Here is a 20830-nt window from a genome sequence, read left to right on the forward strand (position 1 = left end):
TTTTAACCAATTACCAGACTTAGGTTGGTTCAAAACCCAACCCCCACACCTCTTTGTGCGGTCTGATTTATTAAGTCTTTCTCTAAAAGGTGACTTACCCTGTTAGTAACCCCAGGTCACCTCACTCTGGGTCCCTATAAGAGTCCAAGTCAGCTCTTCATCATGGTTCAGGAGACAACCCCACCCCTGACTGTCTTCTCTATCAATAACCCCTAGGCCTCTCATATATGTATAGGCCCTTTAAAACCTTACTGGGCCAAATCACATGGTGGGATGGGTTGACCATTAGGTACCACTGCCCTTAAGAGGGCACACCGCCCCATCACAGTTTCCTATGTATCAGTGCAAAGTCCTTGCACTCCCAAAATCTACTCAAATACCCCCCAAGTCTTCAGAGGATGTTTACTGTAAAAAGAAGCCCGTGTCCTGAGGTGAAGTGTACAGCATTGTTTCCAGTAACCATGCCCTCACCCCGCTTATTTGCGCCTTGTCTACATTTGAAAGGGTTTGCCCGAATAGCGGTACTGGTAGAGTTTTACAAGCAGCCCCACTAGCAGAGAAGCTGCTGATACTGGAAAGGGTTGTTTTCCTGGCATAGCTTAAACTAGTTCCCAAAGAGAATAAGCTTTACCAGCAAAAAAGACTTTTAAAGTGTAGACCATCCCTCAAGATGCCTAGAAAACATCAGTAGTTTACTAAGACTGAGGAAGGGTGAATAAAGGGGATCTGCTGGTCTCCACCCACCCACCCCAGAAAGCTTCTTGGGAAGTACCTGCCATTTGGTACCATCTGGTATACTTCAAAAGACAAAGCAATCACTGTTGTATAATACTTTAACATTCTACTTTTTTTAAACTGTAATTGATGTCTCCCTTGCATTTGTTCTTTCTCTTTTCCCTTCCTTAGCCCCACTTTTCTTTCTCTTGCATGTCTGGGTATCCTTTTTCTCTTCCTTCATCTTCTTCATTTTTCCCTGCATTGTGTTCTCTTCCTCCTTCCTCATGCTTTCACTCTCTCTCCCCTCCCCCTTTCTTAAGCCCTCACCTCTCCCGCTATTACTCTTTCTTAGCGTAACACTTCAATCCTTCCCTAAAATCCCAAATCTACTCCCCTGGCTCACCCACAAAAACTGCCGAGGTTGCTGTACATTACAGCGATCTTGATTAAGACACCTATGGACCACTAGCGCAGACTGTCCAAAGCATAGTATGTTCCAGCAATAATCCTTTCCCCCATATTGCTGAAGAAAGGCAGAACTGGGCTGCTCCACTCAGCCTTATGCCAGCAGGCGGAGCCCTGCTCTGTCAGAAGGATTCCCTACTGCAGGGGTTGGCAACCTTTCAGAAGTGGTGGGCTGAGTCTTCATTTATTCACTCTAATTTAAGGTTTCGCGTGCCAGCAGGGCCGTCCTTACCCATACACAAAGAATGTAGCTGTGTAGGGCACCAGGAAATCCAGCTGCGTGCTGCTCCAGCCTCTGCTCCGGCTCTTCCCCAGGCTCCCGCCCCTGTTCTGCTCGAGCCCCGCCTCTTCCCGCCCTCGCCCCGCCCCCACTCCCCTGAGGACTCCAGAAGCGGTTGGGCGTGCACTCACTGGTAAGTGGAGCGACCCGGCTCCAGCCTGCTCTGCTCCCCTGGCTCCCAGCCGTGCCGCTGGCGAGTGCTGGGGGGGGGGCGGTTCCCCCTCGCCCCAAGCCCGGGAGCCAGGGAAGCAGAGCAGCCTGGGGCCTCAGGCCTCTGCAGGCAGGAGAGTGGGGGCTGGCCCCAGGCCTCCGTGGGGGATGGGGGCTGGCCGCTTCCTGCGGGAAGTGGAGTGACCCGGCCCCAGCCTGCTTCGCTCCCCTGGCTCCCAGGCTTGGGGGGAGGGGGGGAACCACCCCCCCAGCCCTTGCTGGCAGCACAGCTGGGAGCCAGAGAGCGGAGCAGGCTGGGGCGGGGTCGTTCCAATTCATGCAGGAAGCTTCCAGCCCCTGTCCCTCACGGAGGCCTGGGGCCAGCCCCCCATCCCCTCCCCGTGGAGGCCTGGGGTGGGGCCCCACACAGTCCCCCTTATGGAGGCCTAGGGCCAGCCCCCCCCACTCCCGCCCATGGAGGCCTGGGACCCCACAGCACCCCCCCCCCACGGGGGGCTGCGTAGGGCACCAAAATAGCTAGGGACGGCCTTGCATGCCAGTTATACATTTTAACATTTTTTAGAAGGTCTCTCTCTATAAGTCTGTATTATATAACTAAACTATTGTTGTATGTAAAGTAAACAAGGTTTTTAAAATGTTTAAGAAGCTTCATTTAAAATTAAATTAAAATGCAGATCTTATTAGTTTAGTGCAGTGGTTCTTCACCTGGGGTGCACGCACCCTCTGGGGGTGTGAGATGCCCTTTCTGGGGGTGCGAGAAATGTGAGATTTTTTTAGAAGGTAAATCATGGAAAACACAAATTAAGCACAGGCACATAAGTGCAACTACTTGGTTTCATCAAACCTATGTATTTATTAACATTATACATTTGTTAACGATTACTGTAATATACAAAGTTTTTCAGTTTTTAAGCTAATTGTAGTGTAATTTTTGATAAGGGGTGCGAGAACATATTTTGAAAACCAAAGGGGTGCAGGCTGCAGTAAAGGTTAAGAACCACTGGTTTAGTGTGATTCTTGCCCTTGCTTTTCCTTGCTGAGTTTTCCACTGTCTGGCATGTATTTGGATACTTTAAGCTGCAAACAAGCTTCTGAGTGATCAGTTGTTAACCAAGAGGGACTGAGGACAGATTTCATGTGCGAAAATACCTGTTCGCACAGCTTTGTGGATCCAAATGCTGAAAGCATTGCAAACGCAATTTTCTTCAAACAGTTACATTTCAGTGGCAGGGACATCCAGCAGGTCAGAATAGAGGCCCATGATCTCTCTTGGTAGTTTCAAATGCACTCCGCAGATCTACAAACTTTGATGCCCACAATTCTGAGCTTTTTAACTGAATGAGCTGCTTTTTGAAATCTTCAACACCCATCCACTGAAATACAGACGAATCCAAGTCACTTGAACTTTTCAGGTTTAATTAGAAAAGAAAGCATTGGGCCAAATTGCTGGAAATCTTGAAATCTGTCAGAAAATTCTGATTCCAGTTCTTGCATGTACATTCCAATCTCATCGACACTGACAGTGCAACGTGTTGAAAGCTCTTTTATGTGTTGGAAGTAGCAGAAAGTAGAAGTTTGAATATCCCGAGAAAAAACTGCTAGTTTTACAACAAATGCCTTCCAAGCTTCATAAAGATCCAGAATTGTTTGCCCTCACCCTGGAGACAAAGGTTAAGTTCATTTAGGTGAGTGTTGATGTCAATTAGAAGCATGAGTTTACACAGCCATTTGTCATCATCCAGTTTGGGGTAGTTTTGTTCTTTTTCCTACAAAAAGGCCTTGATTGCTTCAAAACAGTTTACAAAACACACCAAATCCTTGCCACAACTTAGCTACCGAATGTTGCTGTGAAGTGGAATGTCGTTATAAGCACTGTCCATTTCTTCTAGCAGTGCTTGAAACTGTCTGTGAGTCAAAGAAGATCGAGCAACAAGGAAATTCACAATTCACACGGCTGTATTCATCACATTATTAAGTTCTGAATTAGAAATTTTAGCACACAGGCACTTTTCTTGATGGATGATACAGTGAAATTTGACAGTCGGACGGCCAATTTGATCTTCAGGTATCTTTACAAATCCCTTCTGTTTTCCGACCATGGCAGGAGCACCATCTGTTGTCACACAAAATATTTTTCTGATGTCAACTCCTCATTCTTCAAAGTGGTTAACAAAACTTTCCACTATATCTTCCCCCTTTGTTGTGCCATGCAGGGGTTTTAGGCAACAAAGTTCCTCTTGGATTTCATCAGAAGCACAATATCTCACAACAACTGCTGAACGTGGAATGTCGTTTATATCCATGCTCTCATCAACTGCAACGCTAAACACTGCTGTGTCTTTTAATGCAGTCGTCTGCTTTTCCTTAATGTTTTCTGCCATTTCGCTTATGCGTCTTGCAACTGTTCTGGCAGAGACAGGCAGTTTTTTTATTCTAGATATGATCGAATCTTTATTTGGCAAATCATTGAACAAAATCTCCGAACTGTTGAGAAAAACTTCTTTTATATATTCCCCACCTGTAAACGGCTTTCCGTTTTTTTGCAATGCACTGTGCAATCTTGTAACTTCCTTCTGTAGCTTGATTTTTACTTACACTTAAGATTTTAAAAACACTGCTTTGCTTCTCATATCCTGCTACTGCCTTCTTGATTAATTCAGTCTTGTCTACTTCCTCAAGAAAGGTTTTCTCGTGCTTTGTTTCAAAATGTCGTTGAACACTTGATGTGTGACAAACAACACTTTCACAACAAAAAGCACAAATTGCACGGTCCTTCTTTTGAATAAATCCAAATGTGTCTGTCCAAGAAGGCTGAAATGAACGGACATCTAACTTTGCTTTCCTAGGAGCTGCCATTTTGTCAAATGTTCCCCTCAACTCTCAGTGGGAAAAGAAATGGCGACAGAGGACACGCACAAGGTCAAACGTGGTCTGATATAAGCAGCAAACCAGGACTTAAAAATATCCCAGTGGCCTGGAAAAAAATTTAAGATGGGGGTGCTGAGCTGTGCCCCCTATTGCCCCTGTCTGCACCCCTCACTGCCCTAGGCTGGGGTCAGTGGGCCACAGCTGGGGGCGGCTGCAGAACTCTGGGCCTAGGCCAGGAGCAGAGCCTTGGGCTGGCTGCCGGTACCCCAGGCCAGCAGCAGGCTGAGCGGGGCCGATGGCCGGGACCCCAGCTGGCAAGGGGCCCGTGGCTGGCCGGGGGTTCTGTTCACCCAGGCCGGCACCGGGTTGAGCGGGGCTGGTGGCTGGGACCCCGACTGGCAAGGGGCCAGCGGCTGGAACTCCAGACCGGCAGTGGGCTGAACGGCTCAGTCCGCTGCCGCTCTGGGGTTCCGTCCGCCGGCTTCTGCCAGCCAGGGTCTCAATCACCGGCCCTGCTCAGCCTGCTGCTGGCCTGGGGTTCCGTTCACTCAGTCCGGCAGCAGGCTGAGCGGGGCCAGTGGCTGGAACTCCAGACCGTCTGCGGGCTGAGTAGGGTGGCGGACAGACGCCCAGACTGGCAGCGGCTCACCTGCTGGCAGTCTGGAATTCCGTCGGCTCCTGCTAGCTGGGGTCCTGGCCACCAGTCCCACTCAGCCCGCTGCCAGCTGGGGACCCCGGCTGGAAGCAGTATGCCAGTAAAAATCGGCTTGCATGCCGCCTTTGGTACGTGTGCCACAGGTTGCCAACCCCTGCCCTAGTGCATAGATCCACCTGGGTTCTGGTCCCTCTGTGCCAGCGGAGCAATGTAAAGGGGCTAGATCACTGTCCAGAATCAGGGCCAGGATTCTTGCAGTCTTGCACCACATTAGATTGCCTCTGAATGGCAAAATAGGCTCATGTCTATTTGATTTTGTTAAATCTGTACGTACAGTGCTGGAACTGAAGTGGAAAACATGATATTTAGTTGTCCCACTGTTTCCTAAGTAGAGTTTTATGAAATTGGCAGAGCTCGTTATGTTTTATAGACACTATTTCCTTTTACCTAGTTTGGAAAAGCATGGTATCCACCTCATTGTGTTTTTTTAAAATTAAAATTTTATGTCTTGAGCCAGCTCTGCAAGTAAGTAGATCTTTATGTCCCTGAAGTAGAGAATAGACCTGGTGAAACTCTTTGCTGCAAACATATCCCTTCCCTGTTTATGAATTACTCATGAGCCAGTCCTGATTTACTTCTCATGTATGTATAAGTATTTGCCAAAAGTGTGGACAAATAGTTTTTAGTAGGGCTGTCAAGTGATTAAAAAAATTAATCGTGGTTAATCACACCGTTAAACAATAATAAATAATACTATTTATATAAATATTTGTATGTTTTCCACATTTTCAACTAGATTGATTTCAATTACAACACAGAATACAAAGAGTACAGTGCTCACTTTATATTTATTTTTATTATAAATATTTGTACAGTGAAAATAAAAGAAACAGTATTTTTCAGTTCACCTAATACAGGTACTGTAGTAAATAATCATAAAAGTTGAGTGTACAAATGTAGAATTATGTACAAAAAACCTGCATTCAAAAATAAAACAATGTAAAACTTTACAGCTTACAAGACTTACAAGACAAGTTTTTAAGATCAGGCTTGACAAAGCCCTGGCCGGGATGATTTAATTGGGGATCGGTCCTGCTTTGAGCAGGGGGTTGGACTAGATGACCTCCTGAGGTCCCTTCCAACCCTGATATTCTATGATTCTAGGACTACTCAGTCCTACTTCTTGTTCAGCCAATCGCCCAGACAAACAAGTTTGTTTACATTTACAGGACGTAATGCTGCCCGCTTCTTGTTTACAATGTCACCTGAAAATGAGAACAGACATTCTCATGGCACTGTTATAGCCAGCGTTGCAAGATATTTATGTGCCAGATGCACTAAAGATTCATATGTCCCTTCATGCTTCAACCACCATTTCAGAGGACATGCATCCATTGCTGATGGTGGGTTCTGCTCGATAACAATCCAAAGCAGTGCAGACTGACGCATGTTCATTTTCATCGTCTGAGTCAGATGTCAACGGCAGAAGGTTGATTTTCTTTTTTGGTTTGGATTCTGTAGTTTCCGCATTGGTATGATGCTCTTTTAAGACTTCTGAAAGCATGCTCCACACCTTGTCCCTCTCAGATTTTGGAAGGCATTTCAGAGTCTTAAATATTAGGTCGAGTGCTGTAGCTATCTTTAGAAATATCACATTGGTACTTTCTTTGTGTTTTATCAGATCTGCAGTGAAAGTGTTCTTAAAACAAACAACATGTGTTGGGTCATCGTCCGAGACTGCTATAACATGAAATATATGGCGGAATGTGTGTAAAACACAGAGCAGGAGACATACAATTGTCCCGCAAGGAGTTCAGTCTCAAATTTAATTAACATCATCAGCATGGAAGCATGTCCCCTGGAATGGTGGGCAAAGCATGAAGGAGCATACGAATGTTTAGAATATCTAGCATGTAAATACCTTGCAACACTGGCTACAAAAGTGCCATGTGAATGTCTGTTCTCACTTTCAGATGACATTGTAAATAAGAAGCGGGCAGCATTATCTCCCGTAAATGTAAACAAACTTGTTTCTTTTAGCGATTGGCTGAACAAGAAGTAGGAGTGAGTGGACTTCTAGGCTCTAAAGTTTTACATTGTTTCGTTTTTGAGTGCAGTTATGTAAAAAAAATGTACATTTGTAAGTTGCGCTTTCACAGTAAAGAGATTGTACTACGGTACTTGTATGAGGTGAATTGAAAAATACAATTTATTTTATCATTTGTACAGTGCAAATATTTGTAATAAAAATAATATAAAGTGAGTACTGTACAATTTATATTCTGTGTTGTAATTGAAATCACTATAATGTAGAAAAACATCCAAAATATTTAATAAATTTCAATTGGTATTTTATTGTTTAACAGTGTGATTAAAACTGTGATTAATCATGATTAATTTTTTTTAGTTAATCGTGTGAGTTAATCAGCAGTCATAGTTTTTAGCATATGGGGACTGTTTGTCTTTGATATGTTTGCCCTCCTTTGATTAGCCACCTAAGATAGTATTTCCAATCTTTGCTGGAGAATAATGAATAACATGGACTTGGTAGGAGTTTCAGACCAACAATTATCTCTGCATGTTTTGGGAGTCAACCATTTTAAATAATATCTGATTGTCATCTCAATGCCCAAGAATAATGATTAGTATGAACCTACAAACAGTAGTGGAATGAAATCAAACCACTTATTAACACATATATTTGTGAATATTTATTGTTATCGTTATGTAACCAGCTCTGCCAGAAAACCTGGTCTGCTTGTTGTTTTTTGTGCTTACTTATCTAGAGGCTAATTTTCTAAATTTTGTTTGACTCAGATAAAAAAAAACACTAGGCCTGTTGATTAGTTCTCAAACACAGTGGATAAAAAGGTAAAGGTTTCTGGGGAAGATAAATGGAGGATTTATGTTATATAGTGTAGTAATTTCAGACTAGGCATTGTTAATATGTGTAGCACCAAAATACCTAGCTGCCACAGAAAATATTAAGAACAGCATCGTTTCTATCAGAAAAAGGACCAGACTCGCCACACCTCCTTTGTTTTGTGCTGCTTTTGTAAGTGGGGTCACTCCTGGTGATTTTTTTCTGGTGGAAGCATTGCTGGACTATCCTGCTGCCATTGTAACTGAGGAAAGGTCTCTGAGAGGCATGAATTCTGTACTATGCTCTAAAAGTAGCAAGAGTTTTGTTTATCCTGCTCTCTGATGTAAGGAACTCCACAGCCAAGGTCCTTCCACTGAAAATACCCTGCCACAACCTCAAGAGTTTCACCTGGGCCACCATCCGCCTCAGCCTCCCTGTTGGTTGCAACTATCATTGTTGAGAGAGAAGTAGCCTTTGTGATAGTTAGGTCTCTGTGGATACTACTGTTAGGATAAAACAACACCTCATGTCCCGTCTAGTTCATCTGTGTTTCTTGTGGCAGCCTGAATTATCCTGTCTTGGTCTTGGCTTGCTAATAGTAAATTAGTGAGATCATCAGTCCATTTACTGACCTCCACAGAGGCTTCCTGTGGGCATTCTGGAGTGTTTGACAGCAATGCATTCTGTCATCAGGAACTGTCTTGTTCTAATGTTCATGTTGAATTTATTGCTTGTGAAAGGTGCCGACCTGACAGCACTGAAGACTGAAGTCTTACTTATCCCCTATACTGGTACAGCACAAGCAGCAGCTCTGCAAGCTTCTGTATACAGCCCTGCCAGTGTGCCTCAGCACAACCTGATGGGGGCCTTCTATAGGGATGAGAGAATAGTTTATTCTGCGTTGCCAGTTTAGCACTTGGTCTGTCTGCTGAGGTTGCCAACAAAGTTGCCAACAAGTGTTAATCATGCTGATGACTTTTGTAACACAAAGAACTGTCTGAGACCACTAACCTCGTTTGCAAAGATCACCGTACAGCCATCAGATGCTAACACCTTTCAGTCACTACCAACTTGGGCTGGAAATTGGCATCACATTAGATAACAAGTATCCTTTTTTTCCCCCCGCGCACATACACCCACCCATGAAGAATCTTCTGATTTCATGCTTTCCAAGGAAAAAGCCCAAAATTCACACTCCCCACTCTTCATCTCTGATTGAGAAGCTCTAACATCGGTGGATATTTTGTAACTTTCAAACAATATGTATATTCTCTTAGGGCCAATATTGCAAGGGGCTAGGTGCATCTGAGACCTAACCAAACTGAGGCATTCAGCACCACTTGGAAGCACTCATCACCTTGCAGGATTAGACCTTTATTGATCATCTTCAACAGCAACTTTGTGCTGAAAAGCTTTTCTGTTAACCTTGGCTGCGGCACTGTTGCCTTATGTGCCAGGAATATGGGACAAAATGCACCACCAGTACTGTCCTCTATGCGTGGGACACTACTATATATGTGCCAACTTTTCATTAGAATGCTGGCACTTCAGATAACACCACCATGTTTTCCAGCCACCAGAAATGAAGTGGTTAAGATGTTGTTACTTCTTCTCTGTTTTACCATTTATAGCATACAGTTGAACAAATGCCAGATTAGCCATTGACTAAATGTAGTCTGATATCAGCTAGATGCATGCTTATATACTGTGCTGCAAAATGTTGACTTCCAGCTGAGTGCATTAAAATGGCTGCCTTTTACTTCACTGTAGGCTAGATGCCAGTGGTAATTGAAAATCAAGTAGGAAAAACCAGTGTTTCTCTTAAACGGCACATATTCTTTTTTTACATTCCAAACCAAGACTGGAGGCTCCAAATACAAAATGCACGGTGCCTTTGTGTGGAATACAGGCTTTCTCCAGCTTCACACTGGGGACATGCTATGAAATCAGTTGGACAAAGGGATGGGAAAAACAGTTTATCTAGTAAGGTATCTTCTCAGTGATGGGGAACAAAATAGTAGGAGCTTCGTCAGGTAAACTTGAAATACTAATCTAATGTGTGAACACCAGGGTGGTGTTTTAAATGTCCCTATTATTATTATTACTATTAACTTTTTCTGACAGAAGAGTTTAGGTAAGGCCTCTTCATATTGTAATGCTGCTATTATTTAATATATTTAAAACATACTAATACAATGTTTTGTTAAAAACAGTAAAGGAAAACTCCCCTATTTTTTTTCCTTTCCATAAGCAGAAAGAATCTGGCTCTTCTGTCTGTCCCGCACACTGGAATCTTAGAGGAGGTAAAACAGTCGGAACTAAGCAGTATATCAAATTAACTGTTGTAGTGTCCAAAGATAGGAACCAGGAGATGCTGGCAGTTACTGCTGTGTTCTTCTAAATTAGGCAGTGTCCCCAGCAGGTGGCTCCAGCCCCAGTTTTAAACCAGGAAGTGGAAGTAGGAGCTGAGGCATTCCTCAATTATTTTTTTTTAAAGCTGTTTGACAAGGATTCCAGCCCTGGATTTTTGGGTGTATGTGATTTTATTATTGAGAGGTGGTAAGTTCTCCAAAGTTAAGATCGCAACTACAGTCCTATTATAAAATTGATTTTGATTTCCTCTTTCTAGTGTGCCCAAGCCCTCCCTCCCCCAAAAATCCAGAAAAATCCGTAGACTTTCAAATTTTTAGGTTTAATTTTCATTGCCTGTTAAATACTTTTTGAAAACTGTATGATTAATGTCAAACAAATATTTGCTGAGACTTCAAAATAGCTCCTTTTGAATTGTTTGCCAGCTGTTTAACGTTTCATTATCCCTATGTCTGCCCAATAAATCACATGGATTCACAAAATCTGAAATGTAGATGTTTTAACACTGACTCAAACAGTCACTAATTAAAAACAGACATGATTCTCTGTCAGTGAAACAGATGGAGGAAAAAAAATGTCTTTGACCTGTGTACTAGCATGGCTACTTCTCAAACATGAAAGAACTCCAGGATCTGGTAAAATGATTCTTCCTCCATTCCTTACCAAAATGGCCTTGGCTTAGGGCAGGGGTGGGCAAACTTTTTGGCCCAAGGGCCACATCGGGGTGTGAAACAGTATGGAGGGCTGTGTAGGGAAGGCTGTGCCTCCACAAACAGCCTGGCCCCCACCCTCTATCCGCCCCCTCCCACTTCCCGCCCTCTGACTGCCCCCCTCAGAACCCCTGACTCATCCAACCCCCCCTTCTCCTTGTCCCCTGACCGCCCCCTCCTGGGACCCCTGCCCCTAACTGCCCCCCAGGACCCCACCCCCTATCCAACCCCCCCCGTCCCCTGACTGCCCTGACCCCTATCCACACCCCTACCCCCTGATAGGCCCCCCGGGATCCCTGACCCATCCAACCCCCCCTCACTCCTTGTCCCCTGATTGCCCCCTCCCGGGACCCCCGTCCCTAACTGCCCCCCCTTAGGACCCCACCTCCATCCAACCCCCCCTGCTCCCTGTCCCCCCCCCTCCCGGGACCCCCCGACCCCCTGGGACCCCACCCCCTATTGAACCCCCCCCCGGGACCCCACCCCCTATTGAACCCCCCCCGCTCTCTGTCTCCTGACTGCACCCCCCCCAAACCTCTTCCCCATCCAACTGCCCCCTGTCCCCTGACTGCCCCCCGGGACCTCCTACCCCATTCCCCCACCCCCTTACCATGCCGCTCAGAGCGCAGGACAGGCTTATTGGAAAGCCTGGGAGGTGGGCGGGGGAGGAGCCAGAGGTTAGCCTCCCCAGACAGAAGCTTAAGGGCCGGGCAGGTGGTCCCGCGGGCTGGATGTGGCCCGTGGACCGTAGTTTGCCCACCTCTGGCTTAGGGGGAATGTGCAGAGATCCCTTTTCCATGTAACTGAGGAAGAGAGTTTGAAAGCCTGATTTTTTGCAGTGGTACTGAACACCACTGCTCCTACTAACTGCAATTGGACTTGTGGGTGTTGAGCATTTATGAAAATCCAGCCCTAAATGCTTAGATACTGAAATCAGTACAACAAAATCATATATAAAAACACACCCAAATGGCTCAGCGTTTCAAGTTATTGGCTTCGTGATGGTAAACACATATTTTTATACTGAGTAATAACAGCATACTTATTATGTGGGAAGTTAAGACTGAGTCCTTAACGTTCATTTCCTTGCTTTTAAGTGCTTGGGTTTTGTAAGTGATGTTGTCACTTAGCAACCCTAACTGGATTTGGAACAAAGTGTTTTTGCTTTTGGAATGTATGCAACATATCTATAAAGCACTATACATTGAGTAATAGTTATATTTTAAAGGTGGTTGTTGTCTCAAGCTAAGTAAGCCTGATGTTGTATTCTGTTCATGAGATCTGCGCGCCATGCTATTTATGATCATTAAGATTTTGTTGCCTACTTCATTGTCTGAGTAAACATTTGGAAATGGTTTCAGTAAAACAAAATTATGATTGACATTAAAATGGATTCTACTTGGTATTTAAAAATGTATTTTTCCCATATAAAATATCTACCTTGAAAAGAATTTCTATGATGTTGGACTCTGTAATATATTAATAGCAGCCATGCACTAACCAACTGATTGGAAGTAAAATGCGTCACTTTAGAAAATCTTCATAATTGATTGCGTTTTGGAATTTTGATGGCACTTGGTAACCATAACTCTTAATGAATGGTGGCATAATGTGTGCAATTAGAATACCTCCTCCTTTTTAAGATCCTTTGCCAACATTCAAAATACTACTAAGCAACCGTACTTCTTGAATGTGAACTAAAATTTACTCCTGCTCTACATTAAGCTGCTCTTAAACCACCAGGGGCCTGATTTGTAAACCAGGGACCAGAACTTCAGCCAGTGTAAATTGACTTAGCACCATTAACATCAGTGGATCTACATAGTTTCACACCAGATGAGAATCTGGCCTCAAGCTTTTTTTTGTAGGCACAATTTTGCATTGACAATTTACTAAGAGCATAGAATTGTGCCCACAAAAATGGAAGCCTGGTCTGAATATCAGGCCTTGTAATTCCCTAAGCTATGTGCAATAAAACTAGTGAATTGTGAAAATGTTACTTTTTAAAAACAGATAAGCCCACTTCATTTTAAAATTTCTGCACTATTTGTGATACATCTTTCCTCTTTCTTGCCATCATACAAAAGGAAAACTCCTTACTGTGAGTTGTTATGACTCTAGGAAGCAAAAGACCAGTTAGCTATACCACTATAAAAGGCAGAGTCCTATCCCTTTTCCATCAGTCCTTTGAATACCTCAAGTCTGTTATTCAGTCCTCTTTCCCCACCCCACCCCTTCTAATTTTTTTTGGTGTGAGTTTGGTGCTTGTTAAAGATACTGTATTGACAGCTCTGGAGGCTCAATTCCTCTGCTTATCAGGTACCTCAAACAGGTACCTTATGGGGAGTAGCAGTGAAAGTTTCCCCAAGCTGCTCTATCAATATGCGTTAATTCTCATTGAAGGAACTAACTCAAGGAGCTAGAGGGTAGTTGTCTCCCTGCTTGTTCAATCCTTGACCTTTGCTGAAACTGCCAACAAGGGTGCCAGTTGTGCTAGTGTTATTTTGTGATGTGGATGCCTGTCCACAGGGAAAATAACACCAGCCAACTCATTTCACATAGGCCACTGCCCAACTATTCACTCTTAGCCACTGTTGATCACAGCTGACTCTCCTTGCATTCTCATGAGGGGTGAGGCAGCCCTTTCATCCTTCCTGCTGTGTAACGCTGGTTTTACTCAGTTGTCTCTTGGGGTACGTCTACGCTGCTGCTGGGAGGTGAAATTTCCAGCTTGGATAGACATGCACAGGCTAGCTGTGTTTGAGCTAGGATGCTAAATATAGCCATGTAGCTGCCACAGTGCAGGCAGCTGCACAGGCTAGCTGCCAGAGTACTTATCTATGGTCCTGGGCAGGATTGTACTGGAGTGGCTAGCCTGTGCCACTGCCCAGACTACTACAGCTACACTGCTATTTTTAGTGTGCTAGGTCGGTCAAAGGTAGCATCTGTGCATCTCCCTGAGATGGAAATTATGCCTCCAGCTGCCGTGTAGACTGACCCTTAAGCACTCGTACAGCCAGCACTGACTGAGAGTCCTGTTCATCTGAGATATACACTAGCAAGTAAGTCATGCTTCTGGCTCAGTCGCTCGTTATAGGTTAGGACAACTCATTGACTGTCTGGATTTGAAGTGTACTGAATCCTTGTGAAGTCTGTGCTGAGTTTGTGGAACTACTTTGCCCCTCTTAACCATGCATTGTGCTTAATGACACAGCTTCCACTAAGTGAAAGGATTGCCATTCTTTCTGATGTGGGTGGGATAGTCCCAGTTTTAATGGATCTATGCTGCTTCCTGCAAGCCAATGTACTGACTGTAAGCCCCATTGTGTTCCACTCAGATGAAAGGGTCTGCCTGCCCAGGTCCAGTGGCAGGATTAGGGCCCTCATCTGTGCCAAAGTTAAAGTCCTCAATAAATGTTGGGCTCCCAGACATTGCATTGCAGCATTTTGACAGGAGTAGCATTGCGTCTCAGTGCAGCTTGGTTTCACATTGATGCAGTATCACACACTGTGCGAACACCAATATCAATGGCCCAGCGTTGTGGCACTGAGGCATTACTTTGTCCACAAAAACTGTCCATGGGAAATGCTGTATGCTGGTTATTTTGAAGATTGGCGCTAATCACCAGTGAGAGGCTGGCAGGTAAAACTAAGTGAGTAGGCTCGGAGAGAACTTTAAGGTAGGTATGGAAGGCACAAGACATCTCAAAGCCAGAAAATATATGCACCAAAGAAGCAACTACACAATAAAACATAAGATGTTTCTTGGCATTTCCAGTGTTATCAAGACTCTGGCTAACTTTTGCAAATTAATCTAATCCTTTGTTAGGACGTAGTAGGCATATTCTCAGCTGGTGTGAATCAGCATTGCTCCCCTGAAGTGAATTGAGCTATGCTGATTTTAAGTCAGCTGAGAATTATGGGTTGTAAGGTCTTCCATAGGTACACAATGAACACTCATGTACACCTATGCACTAGGGACCTGCTCCAGAGCCCATTAAACTCTGTTGAAAGACTCCCATTGACCTTAATGGGCTTTGGATCAGGACCTGATCTTGCCTGCATTCCCACATGTGTTAAAGTTTACTAATTCGCTGATGTTGGCTCAGTTTGGAAAACCGCTGCATCTGATGGCTGATCTGTCTGGGGGAAAAAGCAGTGTGTATTGGTCGGTTGTCAATCCAGATAAAACTAACTCCCTGTCCATTGCCATCAAGCAGCCTCCAGCTTCAGATTACAACCAGCTCATTATTAACCTGTCTAGATGGGACATCGAGCAGGTGACATCTCTCAAATATTTGGGCAGTGTCATAGACAGTGCTGGAGAATGCTTAAAAGATGTGGCCACTTGTATAGCAGCTGCTGCTGCCATGTTTTGGGCATCAAGTTTGCTTCATGGTCATATTTAATGGCATCAGGCTTGCTGTGAAGCTGCAGATACATAGAACTGCTGTTAGACCAACACTTTTAAATGAAAAAATGAAATGTGGGCACTGAGGAAGACTGAATAACATTGAATTGATGTTTTCATTTCTCATTGTCTACATCAGCTGCTCCATACTAAGTGGCAGGACAAGATCAGAAGATCCAGAGCCAAACCCAGCAAGCGCCTCCATTGCCATTTGGTTAATTGATTGAAATGATTTCTTGGTAGAAAATATCACACATAGTATATCAGGAATAATGTCTAACTGGGTGGGTAACTTGGCCTCCAGTTTCTGCCTACAGCCATCTACAGTAAAATCTCAGAGTTACGAACACCAGAGTTACAAACTGACCTCATTTTGAACCAGAAGAGCGCAATCAGGAAGCACCAGCACCCACACACCACAGCACTGTGTTAAACATAAACTATTTTTTTTTAAAAAGGGAAAGTCAGAGTTACAACAGTCTGCATTCCTGAGGTGTCTGTCTGAGGTTCTACTGTCACAGACTTATTGTGCACTGTAAGAGCCATTTTATATATAATTCTTTATATTTTAGACCAGAGGTCCCCAAATGGTGGGGTGCACCCCTTAGGGGGGTGTCAAAGAACATTTTTTGGGGGGAATGGCTCAGTCCCGTGCCAGCCCCCATGGGGGGGTGGCTAGGGGCACCACCCAGCTCTGCTCCTGCCCCCAGCTGTACCCCAGCCTCGGGCCCCTTATCCCAGTCCATGTCTCCCACTCCTGCCCCTGGTTCCAAGGGGTAGGGGGCGGACAGGGGTAAGGGAGGGCGTGAGGTAAAAAGTTTGGGGACCAATGTTTTAGACTTATGTACATCTTTGCATGGAACTAAGGTCAGTTTGCATAAATAGTGCATGAGAAAAAAAGCCCTTTCCTATGGGGATGATAAGTTAAATGTACACTATAAACATCCTTAATTAGGTATTGCCAGCTTGAAAAATGATAAATGCACATCACTTTTCAGTTGTTTGCTGTAAAAATGACTGACTATATTTTTGTCCTTCATAGTAACAGTGAATGCTGCAATGTACTTAAGCTGTAAAAAATATCCTAGGAGTTTTTCAGTCATTGTTAAAATATTTTGTTCACAATGATGGGATTTGTTTTTTCTTACCTTGTTTTGGACCGGTCCAATGCTTAACCAATATAGTTCTGATGTCCCATATAGTTCAGTCAAAACGAGATGTGACCTGAACGTTACCGGTTGAAAGTAACTGAAAGTGTTGCACTGGCATTCAGTAAGTTTCTGGGCAGAGTTCAAGGTGTTGCTCTAGCCTCTAAACTGCTAAATATTTTAACCTCTGGGCCCCTAAATGATTTACATCCTAGTCTGTTAGATATCCTCTCTCTGTGATACTGCTGCAGTTGTAACCGTTAGATGCACTCAATATCCTATGAAGAGACAGGTTTCAGAGTAACAGCCGTGTTAGTCTATATTTGCAAAAAGAAAAGGAGTACTTGTGGCACCTTAGAGACTAACCAATTTATTTGAGCATAAGCTTTTGTGAGCTACAGCTCACTTCATCGGATGCATACTGTGGAAAGTGTAGAAGATCTTTTTATGCACACAAAGCATGAAAAAATACTTCCCCCCACCCCACTCTCCTGCTGGTGATAGCTTATCTAAAGTGATCACTCTCCTTACAGTGTGTATGATAATCAGGTTGGGCCATTTCCAGCACAAATCCAGGTTTTCTCACCCCCCCACACACAAACCCACTCTCCTGCTGGTAATAGCTTATCTAAAGTGACCATTCTCCTTACAATGTGTATGATAATCAAGGTGGGCCATTTCCAGCACAAATCCAGGGTTTAACAAGAACGTCTGAGGAGGGGGGGGTAGGAAAAAACCAGGGGAAATAGGTTACCTTGCATAATGACTTAGCCACTCCCAGTCTCTATTCAAGCCTAAGTTAATTGTATCCAATTTGCAAATGAATTACAATTCAACAGTTTCTCGCTGGAGTCTGGATTTGAAGTTTTTTTGTTGTAATATCGCAACTTTCATGTCTGTAATCGTGTGACCAGAGAGATTGAAGTGTTCTCTGACTGGTTTATGAATGTTATAATTCTTGATATCTGATTTGTGTCCATTTATTCTTTTACGTAGAGACTGTCCAGTTTGACCAATGTACATGGCAGAGGAGCATTGCTGACACATGATGGCATATATCACATTGGTGGATGTGCAGGTGAACGAGCCTCTAATAGTGTGGCTGATGTGATTAGGCCCTGTGATGGTGTCCCCTGAATAGATATGTGGGCACAGTTGGCAACGGGCTTTGTTGCAAGGATAGGTTCCTGGGTTAGTGGTTCTGTTGTGTGGTATGTGGTTGCTGGTGAGTATTTGCTTCAGGTTGGGGGGTTGTCTGTAGGCAAGGACTGGCCTGTCTCCCAAGATTTGTGAGAGTGTTGGGTCATCCTTCAGGATAGGCTGTAGATCCTTAATAATGCGTTGGAGGAGTTTTAGTTGGGGGCTGAAGGTAATGGCTAGTGGTGTTCTGTTATTTTCTTTGTTAGGCCTGTCCTGTAGTAGGTGACTTCTGGGAACTCTTCTGGCTCTATCAATCTGTTTCTTCACTTCTGCAGGTGGGTATTGTAGTTGTAAGAATGCTTAATAGAGATCTTGTAGGTGTTTGTCTCTGTCTGAGGGGTTGGAGCAAATGCAGTTATATCGCAGAGCTTGGCTGTAGACGATGGATCGTGTGGTGTGGTCAGGGTGAAAGCTGGAGGCATGTAGGTAGGAATAGCAGTCAGTAGGTTTGGCCCAACTTGATTATGATACACATTGTAAGAAGAGTGATCACTTTAGATAAGCTATTACCAGCAAGAGAGTGGGGTGGTGGTGGTATTTTTTCATGCTTTGTGTGTATAAAAAGATCTTTTACACTTTCCACAGTATGCATCCGAAGAAGTGAGCTGTAGCTCACGAAAGCTTATGCTCAAATAAATTGGTTAGTCTCTAAGGTGCCACAGGTACTCCTTTTCTTTTTATGAAGAGACAGTGTCTAAAGTAGACTAGGATCTAAATAATGTAGAGATCCACTGGTTAAAATGTGTTTTTTTCAATGAGGGGTACCTTACTCCTGGAATTCATTTTCTCCTCCACCCACTTAGTCTATTAGAACCCATATTTGTTAACTTTCTCAGTGTGCTCCAAAGCCTCTTTCCCCCCTAGGCTTTTGAAGAGAAACAAGCATGTAGGCCTACAGGACATGAAGGGTCGTGGTTTTGAAGCCTTGTGAGAGCTTTCTTCTTTGGGCGGCAGTCTTATTAAAGAATTTTGAAATTGAACATTGTGCTGATTTTTAAATCTGGTGGTTTCTTAAATAATGCAAGCATGGGAACGGTGATAAAAATTTCCATTGTGAAAAGCTACTGGAATACATTAATAAGTAACACAGAGGAGACTGAATAGCAGGTAACTTCTAAGATCAAGTATTCTGTGTAATCTTAGAGTACTGGCAATTACAAAAGTTGGCTCAAGTCAGCTGTTAGTTGTGACATACTGGGCTCCTTTTAAAGGTGTATAAAAAGGCTTGTGTTGCTTAGTTTTTATTTTAGCAGTAATAGGGCCAATTTGATGCTATCAGATAAAATAGAGTCATGAATATATGAGTAAGGAACATGTTGAGATCATTGTGCTTTAAAAGCCACCTTTTTGAGTCTTTGTCTAGCTAGTCAGGCTACGATATAACATTTCTGGTAGCTGGTGAATCTGTGGCTCATTGCAGTAAAATGATATGTTCTATATGAGATGGTGTCAAAGGAATATAATTGTATTATGGAGCTATATAAATTTTATGGAAAAGGCAAGACATTTGGATCAGGAGCCACTGATCATTTAATAACATTCTTATTATACCTCTTATTAATACACACTTAGCATTTTTTTTGGTATGTTAGTGTTGTCAGCAGCAAGGTTAACAGATTTTTCTATGGCTTTTTTCAAATAGATTCTGCAGCAGTTGTCATCTTATCTCAACAATCCACTAATGGCCATAACATTCCAAATATCCTTGGCTGAGTAAGAATCTTATGAAATGTGCTAGTTGGCTTTAGATTCTGATGAATCTCAATGGAAGAAGTGGGAGGCCATCACTCCTTTCATTTATCTCTAGAGATGACTGGAAATAAAGAATGAAAATCTAAACAAAAATATCTAAGCCAGCTCTGCAGTGGGGACACTGTAGTTCATTGAATGGCAAGGTGATCTTTCTGCCAGTTGAATTTAGGAAAGGATTGACATAATCTAGATTGATGCAAATACAATCTTTAAAACTCTTTGATTAAATAGTGTTACTTTATCAGTAATGAGGACTTGCTTGTCCTTCCTTAGAGCCCAGGGCAAGGTTCTGTTCTTCCACCTTGTGCCCGGTCTACAGTAGGAACATTTTGGGGAAATTTCCCACTATTGCTAATTCTGAATATAAACGAGGTCTGTGTGTGTTTACGCACAAACACAGAAAGGGTCAGAGAAGAGAGGGCTTTGCTTTACAGTGGCTTTTGTATTGGTGGGAAAGGGTGAAAGGTGACTTTTTTATAAGTGATACAATGCGAAGAATTATAAATAAAACCAATGAAACTATTGTCCTTGCAGTAAATCAGATTGCCTGTTCCCTGATCTTTCATGACCACCTTGCAGGTCATATGACATCTCCTGATAAGAAACCCCTGTCATGGGTTTTTCCCCGGGGTGCAACCTGGAACTGGAGTACCTCTGAGCCCTCTGTTTCACCAGTCTGGGTTCCCTTTCACACTGTGACAGTGTGACAAGCTGCAAAGCCCTCCAAGCTTGCCCTCATACAAACATCCACACCCAGCCATGTTCATGAATGCTCTCCCAGCCACTTCATAACCCAACAATAGAAAGGCTCCAGCCAGAATACCACCCAGCTCTCCAGCCTCGGATTCCAGAGCTATAACGTTCTGAGCATGGCCAGTATGAATTTATTACCCAGTCCACCCCTCCATCCATGTAGAGTGGACAATGCACTAGACCCCTGTTCCTGAGCAGATTTCCCTTTGCACTTCAACCAAAGCACACTATTTTAGGTAAAAATATAAAACAGATTTAGTAACTACAGAAAGTTAGATTTTAAGTGATAATATGTAATAGCATACAGATCAAAGAAGATTACCTAAGAAATAAACAAAATCACAATCTAAGGGCTTATCTACACCACCAGCTTTTAGCGACAAGACTGTGTCGACACAGCCTTGTCGCTGAAAGTCAGCGTGTGTAAACGCTCCTTGTTGGCAATTTTGCTGACAAAATACTTCCAG

General features: G+C 43.6%; 1 protein-coding gene across 6 annotated transcripts in view; it reads left to right on the forward strand.

The window, feature by feature from the left end:
* The window catches only part of DCDC2 (doublecortin domain containing 2), a 242081-nt gene that overhangs the window by 119445 nt on the left and 101806 nt on the right, over positions 1-20830 (forward strand). The gene's annotated exons all lie outside the window — the stretch shown is intronic.

Source organism: Lepidochelys kempii, chromosome 2, assembly GCF_965140265.1.
Source record: "Lepidochelys kempii isolate rLepKem1 chromosome 2, rLepKem1.hap2, whole genome shotgun sequence".
In the NCBI taxonomy this organism is placed as follows: Eukaryota; Metazoa; Chordata; order Testudines; family Cheloniidae; genus Lepidochelys; species Lepidochelys kempii.